The sequence below is a fragment of the Takifugu rubripes genome, chromosome 12 (genome assembly GCF_901000725.2).
Source record: "Takifugu rubripes chromosome 12, fTakRub1.2, whole genome shotgun sequence".
Lineage (NCBI taxonomy): Eukaryota > Metazoa > Chordata > Actinopteri > Tetraodontiformes > Tetraodontidae > Takifugu > Takifugu rubripes.
This window is the reverse complement of record NC_042296.1, coordinates 12,576,025-12,593,568: the sequence shown is the minus strand read 5'-3', so window position 1 is coordinate 12,593,568 and position 17,544 is coordinate 12,576,025. Positions and strand designations below refer to the sequence as shown.

Genomic DNA, 17,544 nt, shown 5'->3' with positions numbered 1-17,544 from the left:
GTAAGAAACTCATAAGAAAGGTTCATCTCATGTGTTTATCATTAATGAATGTGCCACAGTGGGATTTATCTTTATCTGTAAACCCTGAATAAGTCAGCAGACTGTGGGCGTGCACAAGAAGAAACGTCTTGGCCAAGACATTGGGATGCCCGCCCGGGTAAATGATTAGTCCCGAAATAGCCCCCCGATAGTCTGGAATTAAAGACAATTATTGCTGCTTTTAGACCAGTGGCTCATTTCCAAGATGTATTTCTGGGAAAACGGTTTCAAATTAGTACCTGTGAAAAATGGAAGCAGTAATTTTAGGCTCACTTCCATTTCAAAAAGGAGCCGTTGCATCATTAGACAGAAAAACACACGTGGTGTGAGTTTTAGGTTATTTTAACCATTGGAATATTTTTGCACAGAGCCTCCAGCAGAGCGCTGGGAGTCTCACAGGTGTCACAAATTAAACAATTGAAGAAAATGATCCACAGCAAATAAATTCTTGCCCGGCGATTAAGCACATTTGTAGCTATAGGCACGGAAAACTGGGCTGAATCATGAAAGACTTGAATCCTTTTTTGATGCCTTTGTTCTATTAACCTGAGCCCAAACTGGAGGCAGAGTAATTTAACCGAGTTAAACTAAATACGTTCAACAATCATTTACTGTAATTAACAGCTGGGTCAAACAAAAACGTCAATAACTTGATGATTTTGAAAAAAAAACAAATGTGTTTGTCATTAGCTGGTATTCTGTAAAGATCACCTTCACATGTTCCTTCCATTCACATCCCCCCCGCTGGTTCCTCAACAGTGAAGCATGAAGGGAGTAATTCTTTGTTTCTCCACCCTGAGCCCACAGAGGAAACATGAACGGAGCTGACTTTGGCTTATCAGCCGCTCACTTGGGCTTGACTTTTCATTCAGACTCAGAAAAAGTGTGTAGAGCTGTGGTTGGAAGCAGCACATCATCATTGTCCTGTCTCTCAGCCCTGATAATGGTCTCCACATGGTCTCCACAATAGGTAAAAAGCTCAACTTAAGTGCTGTGCAATGCTCAAAGTGAGTTGTATTGAACAAGTTGTCTCTCGAGGGTGAGTTTCCATAGATACGGGTTCATCAAAATGCAGCACGCGTATGTCCTGGTCTAACGCCACTTCAGATGTGCGAGATGGGACAAGCGGGTGGAATTGATGCACTCGGCCGTGCACAAACCGTGTCATTAAGTTCAATTATCAACCTTCCATCCAATAACTTCAGGCTGGTTATCTGTATTTATTCCAAAATGTCCTTCGGTTCACAGAAGGCCAACGTCACAGACTAGGATGGATCTGAAAGGTACTGCGTCTACATGCATGTAATATAACAACAACAAAAACAATAATAATAATAGCTCACCAGTGATGTGCTTCTGGGTCTGTCCTGGGAGGTCCTGGGCTTGTTCCAAAGTCTCTGGCCAGCTTAGTGGGGGTCAAAATCCAGGATAGAGTGTGTGAGATGATCCGGAGGCAGGAGGGGGCTGTGACCGTGCCAACGTTCTACATTAGTGCCAGTCGGGATGCTGGAGGTTGTTGGGTCGGCTCATTTTATTGCGTGCTGGTAAGTTGCTAAAAATCTATTTGACATGTCCTGGTTGTTAACGTGTTAACATGTCCTGGTTGCTAACTTGTTAACATGTCCTGGTTGTTAACTTGTTAACATGACATGTCCTGGTTGCTAACTTGTTAACATGTCCTGGTTGTTAACTTGTTAACATGTCCTGGTTGCTAACGTGTTAACATGACATGTCCTGGTTGCTAACTTGTTAACATGTCCTGGTTGTTAACTTGTTAACATGTCCTGGTTGCTAACGTGTTAACATGACATGTCCTGGTTGCTAACTTGTTAACATGTCCTGGTTGTTAACTTGTTAACATGTCCTGGTTGCTAACTTGTTAACATGACATGTCCTGGTTGCTAACTTGTTAACATGTCCTGGTTTTAACTTGTTAACGTGACATGTCCTGGTTGTTAACGTGTTAACATGACATGTCCTGGTTGCTAACGTGTTAACATGACATGTCCTGGTTGCTAACTTGTTAACATGTCCTGGTTGTTAACTTGTTAACATGTCCTGGTTGCTAATGTGTTAACATGACATGTCCTGGTTGCTAACTTGTTAACATGTCCTGGTTGTTAACTTGTTAACATGTCCTGGTTGCTAATGTGTTAACATGACATGTCCTGGTTGCTAACTTGTTAACATGTCCTGGTTTTAACTTGTTAACATGACATGTCCTGGTTGCTAACGTGTTAACATGACATGTCCTGGTTGCTAACGTGTTAACATGTCCTGGTTGCTAACGTGTTAACATGACATGTCCTGGTTGCTAACGTGTTAACATGTCCTGGTTGCTAACTTGTTAACATGACATGTCCTGGTTGCGAACTTGTTAACATGTCCTGGTTGCTAACGTGTTAACATGACATGTCCTGGTTGCTAACGTGTTAACATGTCCTGGTTGCTAACTTGTTAACATGACATGTCCTGGTTGCTAACGTGTTAACATGACATGTCCTGGTTGCTAACGTGTTAACATGTCCTGGTTGCTAACTTGTTAACATGACATGTCCTGGTTGCGAACTTGTTAACATGTCCTGGTTGCTAACGTGTTAACATGACATGTCCTGGTTGCGAACTTGTTAACATGTCCTGGTTGCTAACGTGTTAACATGACATGTCCTGGTTGCTAACGTGTTAACATGTCCTGGTTGCTAACGTTCCAGTCCCCCCGCGACCCTCAGTGGAGGAACAAGCGGTAGAAAATGAGTGAGTGAGTGAGTGGTTGCTAACGTGTTAACATGACATGTCCTGGTTGCTAACGTGTTAACATGTCCTGGTTGCTAACTTGTTAACATGACATGTCCTGGTTGCGAACTTGTCAACATGTCCTGGTTTTTAACGTGTTAACAGGTGATAACGGGCCAGGCTTCAGCACCTCCCTCTCACCTTATGAAAAAGCAGCACTACAGAGAAGAATGAATCACGCTAGTTTCACGCACAAACACGGAGAGTCCGGGAGATCAAAACTTGATTTCCAGGCCCTGGGATTCTGGGAATTTCAGAGATTTAAGGTTTCATTAAGAGTTTGATGGCTTGTTCTCTATTTTGATAGAATTATTACTCCCCTTTCTGGTGACCAACACTTTTGTCCAAACAAATAATGTATGAGAAGCAGGATGGCGTCCTCTACCGCCTCTAATCAGGCTGCATACGTTTGTTGTGTGATTGCAACGACGTGCTCTTCATTCAGATGTGGCTCGTAACTGTGCAGATCTTTTAAGGCCTCTGCTCCCTCCTCCTCCTCTCTGCAGTCTGGGCGTTATGTTTTATTCTTCCTCTCAGGTCTAGACGGAGCGCTGTCTGCCTGCAGCCACCAAAGTTTGTGAGGATGGGAGTGATGTATTCAGCAGCACTCCCTCGTTTCCACTTAAGGGCAGCCAACTTCCTGTCACCAGGTTCCTCAAACTGCAGCATTAGTATTCTGCATCAAGCTGCTACCGGAAGCACCCCCCCTCCCATTTGTGCCAATATTTATCTTACATGTGAACAAACAATAGTCAGAATGAATTCGATAATGGTTGTTATCTATTGTTTTGCAGGAGCAAAAATCTGATTATTAACGGCAGCTTCACTTTTGAACCTTTTTAAATTTCAAGTGAAAATCTGCTTCATCCTAGGCACAGCGTCACTGAGCTGAAGGGGTTTTTCTGGATGACAAGCTCCGTTACCGTGACAACTGTGTTTCACGGTGAAGTTCCAGCACAGAGATCCCTGCAGCATGGTGAGGATTCTAACGTGTGTAAATCAGGTGTAATTGTGACATAGAATGTTGTGCGTTTGTGGCTGAGAGGGAAGTGGCGCGTCAGACAACAAGCGTGTGGATGCACAGCTGCAGCCGCGCTGTTGCGTTGCTTTGTGGGAACATGCAGCATGTAGAGGTGGGGGCGGTCATTCAAAACGAGCGCTGTTGCTCACTGTGTGACGCAGAAGAGCTCATGAAGCGCGCATTCATCCCTGACCTAGCCAAAAGCAGATGGAGGCTACTGCAGGTGTCATTCTGGGACTGCCATCAAACCTCAAACCTTTTTTTCTTCCACTTTACTCAAAGAAGTTGAGATTAAGACAACGCCAACTATGCATGCACTCCGCTCGTTTCCTCTGATGTGGATGGAGGGTGGAGAAAACCTCTTTGAAGTAGCGCAGCAGCTTTCAAATTCCTGTTATTCACAGTCGCTGTGCTTCAGCAAGCGGTTCCTTTTTTTTTAGCTACATGTGCGTCATTAGACCTGCATGAGAAAAACCTTTCAGCACCACATTTTCCACAGGTACAGAATGTGTCATCAGGTAATTCTGAATATAGCCACTTTTTTTAATGGGGGGTAATTTGATTTCAATTCAAACTTCCAGAAATGTTCAACTTTAATGTGACCATCATAAACTAAGAAAATTGTTTCCCCCCGTTGCTTGACTGAGACGTGGCGGATTATAAAATGACTTGCACAGTGAAATTTCGAGGTCAGGTGGAGGGTCAAGATGCGCCGTTGTGGCCTCGGCCGCGCCGCCACTGTTGGTTAACCTAACCTGCATAGTTAACCTAACCTGCATGGTTAACCTAACCTGCATGGTTAACCTAACCTGCATGTGTTTGATGGTGGGGGAAACCGGAGGAAACCCACACAGACACAGCGAGCAGGTCTGTTGTGCGTCAGGATGTAACACAACCTTCTTACTGTGAGGCAACACTGCTGACCATTTCCCTCAGTCACACCTCCACCTGCTGCTGATCTGCAGCCAGATTGAGGTTCCTGCGTATCTTCTTAAATGTACTGGTAGACTCACCTTGACTCCACCCTCTTCTTTTCGTCTCTGCTCAGGTGAACATGGCAGCCGTTGTCCCTGAATAGGACTTTTACCTGTTGCTGTCCTGGCTGCTTTGTCCTCACCCCTCCTTCTCATCCTGTACCTGGCTGGACATCAGGAGGAGGGTCCTTCCAGAGTTGCCTTGTCCTCCTCAATGTTTCTGAGGTTTTCCTGCCTCTGTTGTTGAGCTCTGGGTTTCTGTAGAGCTCCTAGAGACAGTTTGGGTCGTAACTTTAGAAATAAAATTGAATCTGAATGCAAAGTTGTTGACAAATATAACAGACATTGAAATCTCATCGAGCGTTTTGAATTTCCATCTCTCAGCGTCACTTCAGAGTTCAATGAAGTCTGATTCAGTTCCGGTGGCTCGAGTGCTGCTGATCATGTTGTTATAGTTTCCCAAACCTGTAATCACTGGTCTGATTTGACCTCACCCCCCCGCTGTGACTGTGATTGTGCACTGTTTGTAATTTTGTATGAGAAAATAGATTTGGGGGGAAAATACCGAAACTGTCTGTACACAAACTACAGACCTCCATCAATCATTAGAAAGAGCAGCTCTGAAAACATGTCAGGTTCATCCACTGTGAGGATGGAGCTTGTTTAATCTGCTATTTAAGGGCCTGATCTTCTCATGCAGCACAAATTAATTGGATTTCAAGTGGGTACAAGAGTTTTACAGGCTGTTAACCTGTAACGAAGAAATTCTGTGGACAAAGCAGAACCTCACCTGATATTGGACTTGGAAAAAATCCAAAGCCTTTAGCTCTTAGTAGACCTTTTTGATGTTGTCACCATTATTTAACATTTCCGGTTTGCTGAAACGCAAAATCCTTGTACTCGGGGGAGAAAAAATAAAACTTCTACAGATGGTCATTTATGCCTCTTTAAATAACAGGCCAACAAAACACAACCTTCATCGGTAATAATGGAGCAAATGTGACGTTAGAAGCAGTCTAAATTGAGAGGACGGAGATGCGCAGGTCATCGTGTGAAGGCTACATTCTCCACAGCGGATGTGGCCATTCCGAGCCCGGTGGAGCAGCTTTGTAATTGGAGTTCTTTTGATGATAATCTGCTTCCTGTCTGCTTCACAAAAAAGCCATTACAAAGGTGACGGGTGATAAAGGCAGCTTGCACAGATAATTGCCAGGATCCATCATGGGCCAGCGAATGCATCACATCGCAAGCAGCCAACGTCAGCGCAGTTTGTCTGAACCACTTCCTCTCACCGTGCAGATGCAACATTCAGGTGTTTCCAGTTTTTCATGCCAAAGAAAGAAAAGATGTTGGTTTTGTCTTTCTTGGTGGACACACTGCATCTGGTCTATTATTTCTACTAAATAACAGATTATGAGGCTTTTATTAGTTAAACCTGTTTCAAGAAAGCTATCTTGACGAGCTGCTTCCAGATGACCACTGCACTCCGTGTTTTAGCCTAACAGCAAAATACAAAATTTTCCTCTGGAGACACAGAGGTATCACAGGCTTCTGCTTTCATCTCCACCCTCTCTGGGCAGTTTAAAACAACAACCCTTGTGAAGCAGTTGCCCGTGGCTATCGGTTTGAAAACGATGCCAGGCCGGATTATGATGATTTGCTGATTCAATCGGCAGCGTCCTGTTGGACCTGAACACTGACGTCACTCCACTTACTGGTATTTCTGTTGGTCTATAATCAGGACTATAAATGCGAGTTTAAACGTTTCGAGCCCAACTGCAACAGAGCCCTGCAAAAATTAAGTGAATGCAACTCAACACCAGTGTGATTAGGTCATGACTTGACATTGCAGACAAGAAGAAGAAGCAGAAGAAATATGACATGTGTCCTCAGAAGTGTGAGCTTGACATCAGTCGTGTTGCACCTGTGTGCTGCGTGTTGTGTGATAAAAATGTGTGATAAAGCTTTGAAGCTCTGCCAGCCAGACTGTAAATACTGACACCTTTCTGGGAACACTTCCAGAGAACAGGGAGAACAAGGAAAGCGCTCAGAAAGCAGTGAGTGCAGAAGCCTTTTTTCATGGTTCCTTAAACCGGATCATTGCTGGGGGAAAAAAGCAGATTTAAAAATGCATTATTATGTTTTAAGGCAGAACAAAACACAACTTAAATCCCTTGTTCACCCGGGTCTGTTGGGGGTCCCCAGCTTCCTCCCACAGTCCAGTCATGCATATGGGAGATGGGCGGATAATTAAGGCCAGATCAAGTTGACCGTCGCTGTGAAGGAGTGTGTGAATGTGGTTGCTGGTCCTTTATGTTCGAAGCCTGTCCAGCTGGTCACCTGTCCTGGATGCAGCCCTGACGTCCCACCCGGTTTCTCTGAGTCTCCTGTGCAAGTGGCTCATTCTGCACGTCCGGATGGTTCAGTTCTTGCAACAAATGTTTCTCTCTGAATGGAAGCAGAGCTTCTGCCAGGCTTTCCTTCATCTCTATGCTAATGCGAATCCCTCTATGACTTTGCATGATCCAATTAAAATGGTAATTTTCCATTTTGATAAATATGGATGAAATGTATGCAGGGAAGGCCTGTGCGTCATTATGGTTCTCCTTCTGTCTCACTTAGAGGGATGGTTTTAGAGTTGAAACCTGTTAGTGTGAAATTTGGGTCACGGTTGCAAATCGCATCAGATGATAAGATGATGGTCTAACTATAAACACACTGATTATTGATAATATGGACAAACATAATATTGAATATTTTCCTATGTATGAACACTCGTTTATTCAAAAATTCAGACAACTCATAGTTGTTAAATATGGTGTGACGTCAAGGCCAAAAAAGGAAAAAAACATCTTCTCTCTCTTGATCCAAACCCACTTTAAATGAATGAGATGGTTCTGGAATGACAGGACTTCAGTCGTCAGTCTCTTACTCACTTAAACAACCTTCAAATGAGAGCTTGTTGACATTCTGAAGAGAATTAGTTTATCTTGTTAGCATCTTTTATCTTATTAGCATGTGTTATACTATATGTTTTTGTTTTATGTTACAGTTAGTTTAGAAGTTAGGGATAGTATATAATCTTTAGTAGGAATACACATAAGCAAGTCAGTTGACCCTTCTTTGACATGAATACTGCTTAGACAGTTGGAGCCAGGCAGACAGGAAATGGTAGACCCTCATCGTAAAACATGAGAGCATAATTTACTGGTGATTGATAAGTTCCTGGACAGGAATAAGACATCTGATCTGGCCATCTGAGAAGACAAAGGAGAAGAAGGACTGCACCAACACCAAATGAGGCTAGAAGAAGAAGATGAGGTCACCCAAGAAGAAGGACTGGATTGGACTGAATTAGCATCAATAATTTACATATGTCTTTCTATAAAAGACTGGGCCAAGGGATAGTTAGGTTGTCAGACTTCATGCCCTGGCAATGGACTCTGTTATTGTAGGGTTATGAACTGGCCCGGAGCTCTGTTATATTTGTATCTTGAATTGATTCTATGTGCTAAATACATTTTGAAATTGACATTTGTTTACTTGAAGTCTTCATTAAAAGAACACGCGGATTGGCAGTGACACACGAGAGGTATTGCAATCCAACAATTCCAACTTTGTCATAACTTCTCTTGATTTTGTACTTTTTTCTGCCTTAAGTAAATAGTCATGATTAGCGCTGGTGGCTTAGCTAGCCTCCGAACCAAAATGTCCGTCTAATCTAAATTTGATCACCTGGAAAACTGACAATTATATGACAGTAATTTCATCTTGTAGCAAAAATGTGAGAAGAGTTGCTGTTCATTAATTATAGGTTGTGGAGCTGTAGTGGAAGATGATTGACTAATTTTCTATGGAAATCTCTGTTGGCACGCTGTTTGTGAATAATCTTGGGTATAAACTTCTTACATGCTCCCAATGAGAATTGCCAAGTGCATGTTGGATGGTGTCCTGGAGGAGATCCTCCCAGACTCCACCCTGGCCAATCATCATCTCAGGGGGTGCTCAGTTGGATTTAGGTTTTGGGAAGAAGCCGTTAAATAACATCACTCACCATCCTCATTCGGGTACTGTCGACCCCCTCCAGCCATATGACGCCGACCATTATCATGCAGCAGAATGACCCGGGACCCCTGCACCACTGTATGGTCTGAAAGTCAGGCTGAGGATCTTGACACTGCGGTGGAAACCACTCATCCTGACCACAGCACATATGGATGTGAACAACCTCCATTGGCTGCAGATATGGCCTTATGCTACCACTAATGGAAGTGTGTGTGAAGCTCTGGGGTCCCCCCATTTCTCTTAATTGTCTCTGAGATGCTGCTAAACCTTGATTGAGAAATTGACCCGAATTGATTGGACATGGACTGGGCCAACACAGGCAAGCTCACATGACTGTGAATGCAAATAAGCAACCGACTCGAGAGTTCAAATGAACCACCTCCAGAGCTCAGACAGAAGATTGTGCACAGACCAGGGGAGGGCTGCACCACTGAAGGTGAAGGTTCCCAAGAGTGGAGGGGCTGCCTGGGTCGAGTCAGGGCTCTGGCCCGGGCCGTCTAGCTGTCTAGTTTGTCCAAGGTTTTTCCATTACTTACAGCCACCTTTAACCCTCAACAGGTGTTATTAAATCTCCTATTGTGGGTGACATTAGCAGTCCTTGTGTTTGCTTTATCATCTCTCTTTCCCACGGATATGATTCCTCAGTAACGTGAACTAATAGACAAGATTATTCTACTTACATAATGCTAATTGATTAACACAGACTAACACTAAAACACAAGAAGCAGCTGGGGAATTCCTTTAATTGAGATGCCATCAGTTATTAATCAACCTTAATTGAATGGGGCCGCAGCGCCCGTGCTACATACGAGCAGTGAGATTAATAAAAGTGCCACAGCTTGTGCAGAACTTTAAAAGGCACAAGTTCAAACTCTCAGTCCAAAGAATGCGTTTAAAGAACATTGAACTGCATGAATATCAAATGAAGAGAGGGAGAGTGCAAGATAAGTGCATCTAGCTGGATAATCCTGCTGCTAATAAGGTCCTGTAAGGTTGTGTGGAGAGCTTTATTTTATTGATTAACCATATGAAGAAATCAAAAGTGCATTTTAATCAAACTGAATAATTTGCTGAATAACTGCCCTCACACTCACATAACTGATAGAAAATCAAATCTAAATAAACCAGTAAATTATGCAGCAGCGGGACAAAAAGTATTTGTATTGAGAAATGAGAACTATATATATATTTGAACTTCAAACATGCTGCAACATAAATATCAGGTCAGGAGACACTGACACTCAGACAGATGTGAGTTCACTGAGCGATGGAATATGATAACTTTCATTTACCAATGTAATTATTTAGACAAGCACAACTGTGACTGCAGATCTGTTGTAACGAGAAACGTAGATATCATACACGACGGGAACCAAATCAAATATCTTACTGGCCTTTTTTAGACTGATGAGAGACTCTAACAGACTTTACAATAGCGTTAATGCTGGTGTCGGTCGGAAAATGCCTCTGGGGGTTTGTCTAACTCGCAAAACTGGTGTTAACGTGGAGCTGATCAAAATGTTTGAGTCACAGCACCTCAAAGCCTCTTTGTGGTCCAATTCACATGCAGCTGGCTGACACATGCCCCGTACGGCCCAGGTGTCATCGGCGAGGATGCATCTGAGATTAAAGAAGGGGCTGATACCAGTTCATTTCTGAGATTTCAGGTCCTTTAATGGCAGTGTTCGCATCACCTGGTACAGTTTGTGGTGCTGTGGGTTCAACCAATGGAAATGTTGCTTATAAGTGGTCAGCACAGTTGTTCATAGAGGCTAATGATCAGTTAGCTTTTAGCTTAAGACACATCTGGCACATTTAACGGTAACCAGTAAAGGTTGTGCGAGTTTAATGTGATCTCGTATTCTGACATCTTCTCCCAGTATGCTCACAATATCATCATGGTGCCGCATATTTGGCGGTGGAACACCAATGAAACAAATGTTGGGCTATCCACAAAAGAACTACCATTACAAAGGAATCCGTGGGAGGATTAAGGTCATTGTATGTGTCACTGCTGCTGGATGAATCAGAGGGAATAAAAGCAGTAATAAAGGCGCAAATATCAGCCTCATTTTGATTTCTCAAGACACATCATTATGAGAGATGAAATGGTGTTGTTGGAATTTTGATGTGATGTCTCAAACACCAGAAATTTCAAGCAATGCCTGACTCACTCAATTGTAAAATTCCAGAGTCTGGGAATAATTAACCACCGTTCCAAAACCGCATTGTGAGTAGACAAAACGTCTAATAAGTCATTCTTTGACCTGACAATTTTTCAGTTCAGCTGGGCTTTTCGTTACTGTGGGGTAATACGATCATTAATTACATACAGTGGACTTTTATTACTTGTCCTTTAGGGAAAGGAACTTAAATACCTTTATGGAAACTGGTTTCATGTGAATTTATTGAGGAGTTTCATCAAAAGGAACCGTCCGTGTGAAATTTTGTATGTGTATTATTGTAATTATGCTGATGGGAATTGTGATTTAAGATCATATGTTAGATCAGATTTTGCCATCAGACAATTCAGTAACTCAGACTGAACACCAGAAATCAGTAGATTGAGATAAACAGGATCCCAAGTGGATCCCGCAGGGCTTTTCTCTGTGTGGGCCGGTGCATGTTGTTTCCAGGAGGGCCTGTCTGTCTGCCTGTCTGTCTGTCTCTCTGCCTGCCTGTCTCTCTGCCTGTCTGTCTGTCTCTCTGCCTGCCTGTCTCTCTGCCTGTCTGTCTGTCTCTCTGCCTGCCTGTCTCTCTGCCTGTCTGTCTGCCTGTCTCTCTGCCTGTCTCTCTGCCTGCCTGTCTGCCTGTCTCTCTGCCTGCCTGTCTGTCTGCCTGTCTCTCTGCCTGCCTGCCTGCCTGTCTCTCTGCCTGTCTGCCTGCCTGTCTGCCCGCCTGCCTGTCTGTCTCTCTGCCTGCCTGTCTGCCTGCCTGCCTGTCTCTCTGCCTGCCTGTCTGCCTGCCTGCCTGCTTGTCTCTCTGTCTGCCTGTCTGCCTGCCTGTCTGCCTGTCTGTCTGCCTGTCTCTCTGCCTGCCTGCCTGCCTGTCTCTCTGCCTGTCTGCCTGCCTGTCTGCCCGCCTGCCTGTCTGTCTCTCTGCCTGCCTGTCTGCCTGTCTCTCTGCCTGCCTGTCTGCCTGCCTGCCTGCTTGTCTCTCTGTCTGCCTGTCTGCCTGTCTGTCTGCCTGTCTCTCTGCCTGTCTCTCTGCCTGCCTGTCTCTCTGCCTGTCTGCCTGCCTGTCTGCCCGCCTGCCTGTCTGTCTCTCTGCCTGCCTGTCTGCCTGCCTGCCTGTCTCTCTGCCTGCCTGTCTGCCTGCCTGCCTGTCTCTCTGCCTGTCTGCCTGCCTGCCTGTCTCTCTGTCTGCCTGTCTGTCTGCCTGTCTCTCTGCCTGTCTCTCTGCCTGTCTCTCTGCCTGCCTGTCTGCCTGCCTGCCTGTCTCTCTGCCTGTCTGCCTGCCTGCCTGTCTGCCTGCCTGTCTGCCTGTCTCTCTGCCTGTCTCTCTGCCTGCCTGTCTGCCTGTCTCTCTGCCTGCCTGTCTGTCTGCCTGTCTCTCTGCCTGCCTGCCTGCCTGTCTCTCTGCCTGTCTGTCTGCCTGCCTGTCTGTCTCTCTGCCTGCCTGCCTGTCTCTCTGCCTGCCTGTCTGCCTGCCTGTCTCTCTGCCTGTCTCTCTGCCTGCCTGCCTGCCTGTCTGTCTGCCTGTCTGTCTGCCTGTCTCTCTGCCTGTCTCTCTGCCCGCCTGCCTGTCTGTCTCTCTGCCTGCCTGTCTGCCTGCCTGCCTGTCTCTCTGCCTGCCTGTCTGCCTGCCTGCCTGTCTCTCTGCCTGCCTGTCTGCCTGCCTGCTTGTCTCTCTGTCTGCCTGTCTGTCTGCCTGTCTGCCTGTCTCTCTGCCTGTCTCTCTGCCTGCCTGCTTGCCTGTCTCTCTGCCTGCCTGTCTGCCTGCCTGCCTGTCTCTCTGCCTGCCTGTCTGCCTGCCTGCCTGTCTCTCTGCCTGCCTGCCTGCCTGTCTCTCTGCCTGCCTGTCTGCCTGCCTGCCTGTCTCTCTGCCTGTCTGCCTGCCTGCCTGTCTGCCTGCCTGTCTGCCTGTCTCTCTGCCTGTCTCTCTGCCTGCCTGTCTGCCTGTCTCTCTGCCTGCCTGCCTGCCTGTCTCTCTGCCTGCCTGTCTGTCTGCCTGTCTCTCTGCCTGCCTGCCTGCCTGTCTCTCTGCCTGTCTGTCTGCCTGCCTGTCTGTCTCTCTGCCTGCCTGCCTGTCTCTCTGCCTGCCTGTCTGCCTGCCTGTCTCTCTGCCTGCCTGCCTGCCTGTCTCTCTGTCTGTCTGTCTGCCTGTCTCTCTGCCTGTCTCTCTGCCTGCCTGCCTGCCTGCCTGCCTGTCTCTCTGCCTGCCTGTCTCTCTGCCTGTCTGCCTGCCTGCCTGTCTGTCTGCCTGTCTGTCTGCCTGCCTGTCTGCCTGTCTCTCTGCCTGCCTGCCTGTCTCTCTGCCTGCCTGTCTGTCTGCCTGTCTCTCTGCCTGCCTGCCTGCCTGTCTCTCTGTCTGCCTGCCTGCCTGTCTGCCTGCCTGCCTGTCTCTCTGTCTGCCTGCCTGCCTGTCTGCCTGCCTGCCTGCCTGTCTCTCTGTCTGCCTGCCTGCCTGTCTGCCTGCCTGTCTGCCTGCCTGCCTGTCTGTCTGCCTGTCTCTCTGCCTGCCTGTCTGCCTGTCTCTCTGCCTGCCTGTCTGCCTGTCTGCCTGCCTGCCTGTCTCTCTGTCTGCCTGCCTGCCTGTCTGCCTGCCTGCCTGTCTCTCTGTCTGCCTGCCTGCCTGTCTGCCTGCCTGTCTGCCTGCCTGTCTGCCCGCCTGCCTGTCTGTCTCTCTGCCTGCCTGCCTGTCTGCCTGCCTGCCTGCCTGTCTGCCTGCCTGTCTCTCTGCCTGCCTGTCTGCCTGCCTGCCTGTCTCTCTGTCTGCCTGTCTCTCTGCCTGCCTGCCTGCCTGTCTCTCTGCCTGCCTGTCTGCCTGCCTGCCTGTCTCTCTGCCTGTCTGCCTGCCTGCCTGTCTGCCTGCCTGTCTGCCTGTCTCTCTGCCTGTCTCTCTGCCTGCCTGTCTGCCTGTCTCTCTGCCTGCCTGCCTGCCTGTCTCTCTGCCTGCCTGTCTGTCTGCCTGTCTCTCTGCCTGCCTGTCTCTCTGCCTGTCTGCCTGCCTGTCTGCCCGCATGCCTGTCTGTCTCTCTGCCTGCCTGTCTGCCTGCCTGTCTGCCTGCCTGCCTGTCTCTCTGCCTGCCTGTCTGCCTGCCTGTCTCTCTGCCTGCCTGTCTGCCTGCCTGCCTGCCTGTCTCTCTGCCTGCCTGTCTGCCTGCCTGCCTGCCTGTCTCTCTGTCTGCCTGTCTGCCTGTCTGTCTGCCTGTCTGCCTGTCTCTCTGCCTGTCTCTCTGCCTGCCTGCCTGCCTGTCTCTCTGCCTGCCTGTCTGTCTGCCTGTCTGCCTGTCTCTCTGCCTGTCTCTCTGCCTGCCTGCCTGCCTGTCTCTCTGCCTGCCTGTCTGTCTCTCTGCCTGTCTGCCTGCCTGCCTGTCTGTCTGCCTGCCTGCCTGCCTGTCTGTCTGCCTGTTTCTCTGCCTGTCTCTCTGCCTGCCTGTCTGCCTGTGTTTCCTGTGTGTATTAGTAATGAATCTTCTGTTGATGGTTGCTGAGCTGCTTCTGCCTCGTGTCTCTTATCTGAATAAACTGATGAACTTTCACGTTCTCTATGATCTGGGCACTTTTGAGAAAGTAACGGCCCTTCCCTGATATTTAAGCTAATAACGTTTACCCACTAATTTCAGGTGCATCAAATGCCAACGTCAATTTTTTAAACCTATTTTTCCTTTCTTGACTCATTACAGAATGATTTCTTTCCAAAACAAATAACATAAAGTCATTAGTTTTTGTAGTGATGGTTTCATTTCATTTTGTTTCATGAAATATTTTGAATTAAAAAAGAATCTAGTCTGTTTCTATGACGACATCATGGCCAGTGGATAGGAGCAGTATGTGTGTCACTCTTACAGAGGTTATCCGCTTCAATTTATTCCGGATTAAAGCAAAAACACATTGAAGCTCAATGAACTCAATATTCTGAGAGTGGAAGCAGAATAAACCCAGCAGGATTTTGATGACCTGCAGCTTCCTGCCTCAGATGTGCAAATTTCAAGTTTGACTCCACAATTATGGGATTTTGCTTCATCATAATTGCATCATCTCTAATAGTGCAAACTTCCATTTTCAAAAACACTGCCTGTTAGATATTAGATGCTTTTGCAGGTTATGCAGGCTAGGTGTCCAAATGCCTTTGGACACCTTCAGAGGGAGGCATTTCAGGCAGGTTCTTAAGGGAGGAGATCCCAGAGCAAACCCAGGAGAAAGATCTGACCTCCGGTGCTCAGCCTGGGAGTGTTGCACATCCTCCTGGAGGAAACTGTGTGGGCAGGGAAATCAAAGTCTGGCTTTCCTGCTGATTCAGCTGCCCTCTGACCTCAGCTCATTTAATGGAGACACAGTGAGATTAAAACAGACATTTGAACTAAAATAATTAACCTAACACCCCCCCCCCCCCCACCCCCAACTCAAAAACTGTATGTCTTTAATGCTTTATTTAAAGCCAAAATACTGAAAGAAAGGATCTGTGTTTTTAAAATTCTTTAATATCACTGTGGTGTTTTTTTGAGTGGCCAAATCCAACTTTGTATAAGAGGAAGCTTTATTGCCATTACGGAAGGCCAGATGAGGGTCAGACCTGCTGCGCCGCCACTGTGGATCAACGCTGACCTGCATGTGTGTTGCTGGTGGCGTTTTTAATGAACAAATCCCTTATTGAGGTAGAGAAGTGATTGTTGGTTTATTGTTGGTTCTCTAACTGTGGTCTGCCTGTATGTGTCAGTCTAATGGAAATTCAGTGATTACTGAATAGATAAATGAGTGCTTTAGTAAAATGACGAGGAACACAACAGTTAAAAGAAATGTCAAACCCTGATAAAAGAAATTCACATTTGAATCTTTTGAAATTGAGTCCACCAGGTTTTGGCACACTCTTATTCCTTATTTCCACTTAGCCAGGATGCAAACTTTATACATGCCAGTCTGCTCTACTGGGACCAAAAAAACACAAAAGTACTTTTTCTCACTTAAATTCCTCGTGTCTTCCCACAGCCGCCACTTCAACGCTATATTTAAACACCATTTCTGTTTATTTGGTGGTCATATAGAAAAACCAAATGACAAAAACTTGTCATCCTCCACGGTCTTGAAATATCCTCCAAGCGAACCGTGATTCATCCGCTGAAGAATGTTACTGACAGTGTGACAGAAGACAACATGAAGATGACAAATTTAGGTGTGTAGGCGGTGATGGAATATTAATCAACTAAAATCTGATCACCCCCGATGACTCAAAATAGGCTGACAAACCGAAAGACAACAACAGCGGAATTTTGTAGGATCCCAGGGCAGTTGTGGAGAATACGGTTTGTATTTCCTTGAATCTTCCCTGATGTAGAGGTGTGACGATTGTGTGACACGTCAACTCACATTTCTGTTCATTAAGGTTCAATCTGCAGAAGCGATGGACAATTAAGCTTTAGAGGGCATAATTGATCTGAAAAGAAGAGCATACAAACCAAGAAATTCCATTTCTTTTGCAATGAAAGGTAAATATTTAATGAAACTACAAGTTCTTGTTTCAGTGAAACTAGCAAAACTTTAGAGGGGAAATGAATTTATTTTTTTAGCCCTGAATGGGCTCCAGGACCAAGTGGCCTCCAAGACCTCAGCAGTAGCTTAGATCTGTCAGGCTGACAGCTGGTGAGACACACTGGTGTTATAATAAAATCAATAAAGGTTTTTCAGTGTCCCCGACTATGACTTGACTCAAAAGCTGATGCATGGTGGCTGCTGCCCTCACTGATATAATCTCATCGTTCCAACGTGATCAATCCTGCCAGCAAAGCTTTGCTTTCATTGACCAGATAAGGCTCCAAGGCATCTTTCTGCCATTTCATGGTAGACTCAGCCAACCAGGTAGTTACAGAGGTCATTCTGGCTTGACCTTTGCTTCAGAGTAATCAGGAATTATGTAAAAAGACAAAACTGTTCTGTCAAACAACCACCCATGACTTTCACAATAACTGAGTTTAATTTACATATTGATATTACTACTCACAAAATGTCAAGTTCTTCAACTGCCTGGAGTTTATTCAATATGTAACAGAGCCCACACATAGCAGAGGACACACTATGGTCTGCTGTCATGGATCTGTCTGACCGCCTGTGTGGAGTTTAGCATCAGCAGATTTAAGGAGAAAGTGAGGAAACACTACAATGTAGACAACAAGGCCTTTGATCTTTGGATGACCAAAGTCCCTCCAAAATCTGGAACATCGCCCAAAGTGAAACTTCTGTTCTTTGACCCATTACGAACATTTCCTGAGAATTCCATTAAAATCATAGGTTTCACACAGACGCTGGTCATTTATCCGTCTGATAATGGTGAAGCAGAGTCTGCACAGCAGCAACGTAATGTTGCACAATAAGGTAGTGTTCCACAAGGTCCAGGTATTGATCAAGCAGTAATATTGCGCAACAGTATTACGCAGCACGGTACTGGTTCTGGTGTGAGGTGCAAAAGTGATTCTTTTACAAGACATATGAGTTC

At 46.0% G+C, this 17,544-nt stretch overlaps 1 long non-coding RNA gene across 1 annotated transcript; it reads left to right on the top strand.

Moving 5' to 3' along the window:
* Positions 1 to 1,178: 1,178 nt before the first annotated feature.
* Positions 1,179 to 7,874, top strand: LOC115251733 (uncharacterized). The gene is made up of 4 exons (XR_003890265.1): positions 1,179 to 1,322; positions 1,414 to 1,583; positions 3,705 to 3,808; positions 4,902 to 7,874. It is a non-coding gene; the product is annotated as an uncharacterized lncRNA (long non-coding RNA).
* The last annotated feature ends 9,670 nt before the right edge of the window (positions 7,875 to 17,544 follow it).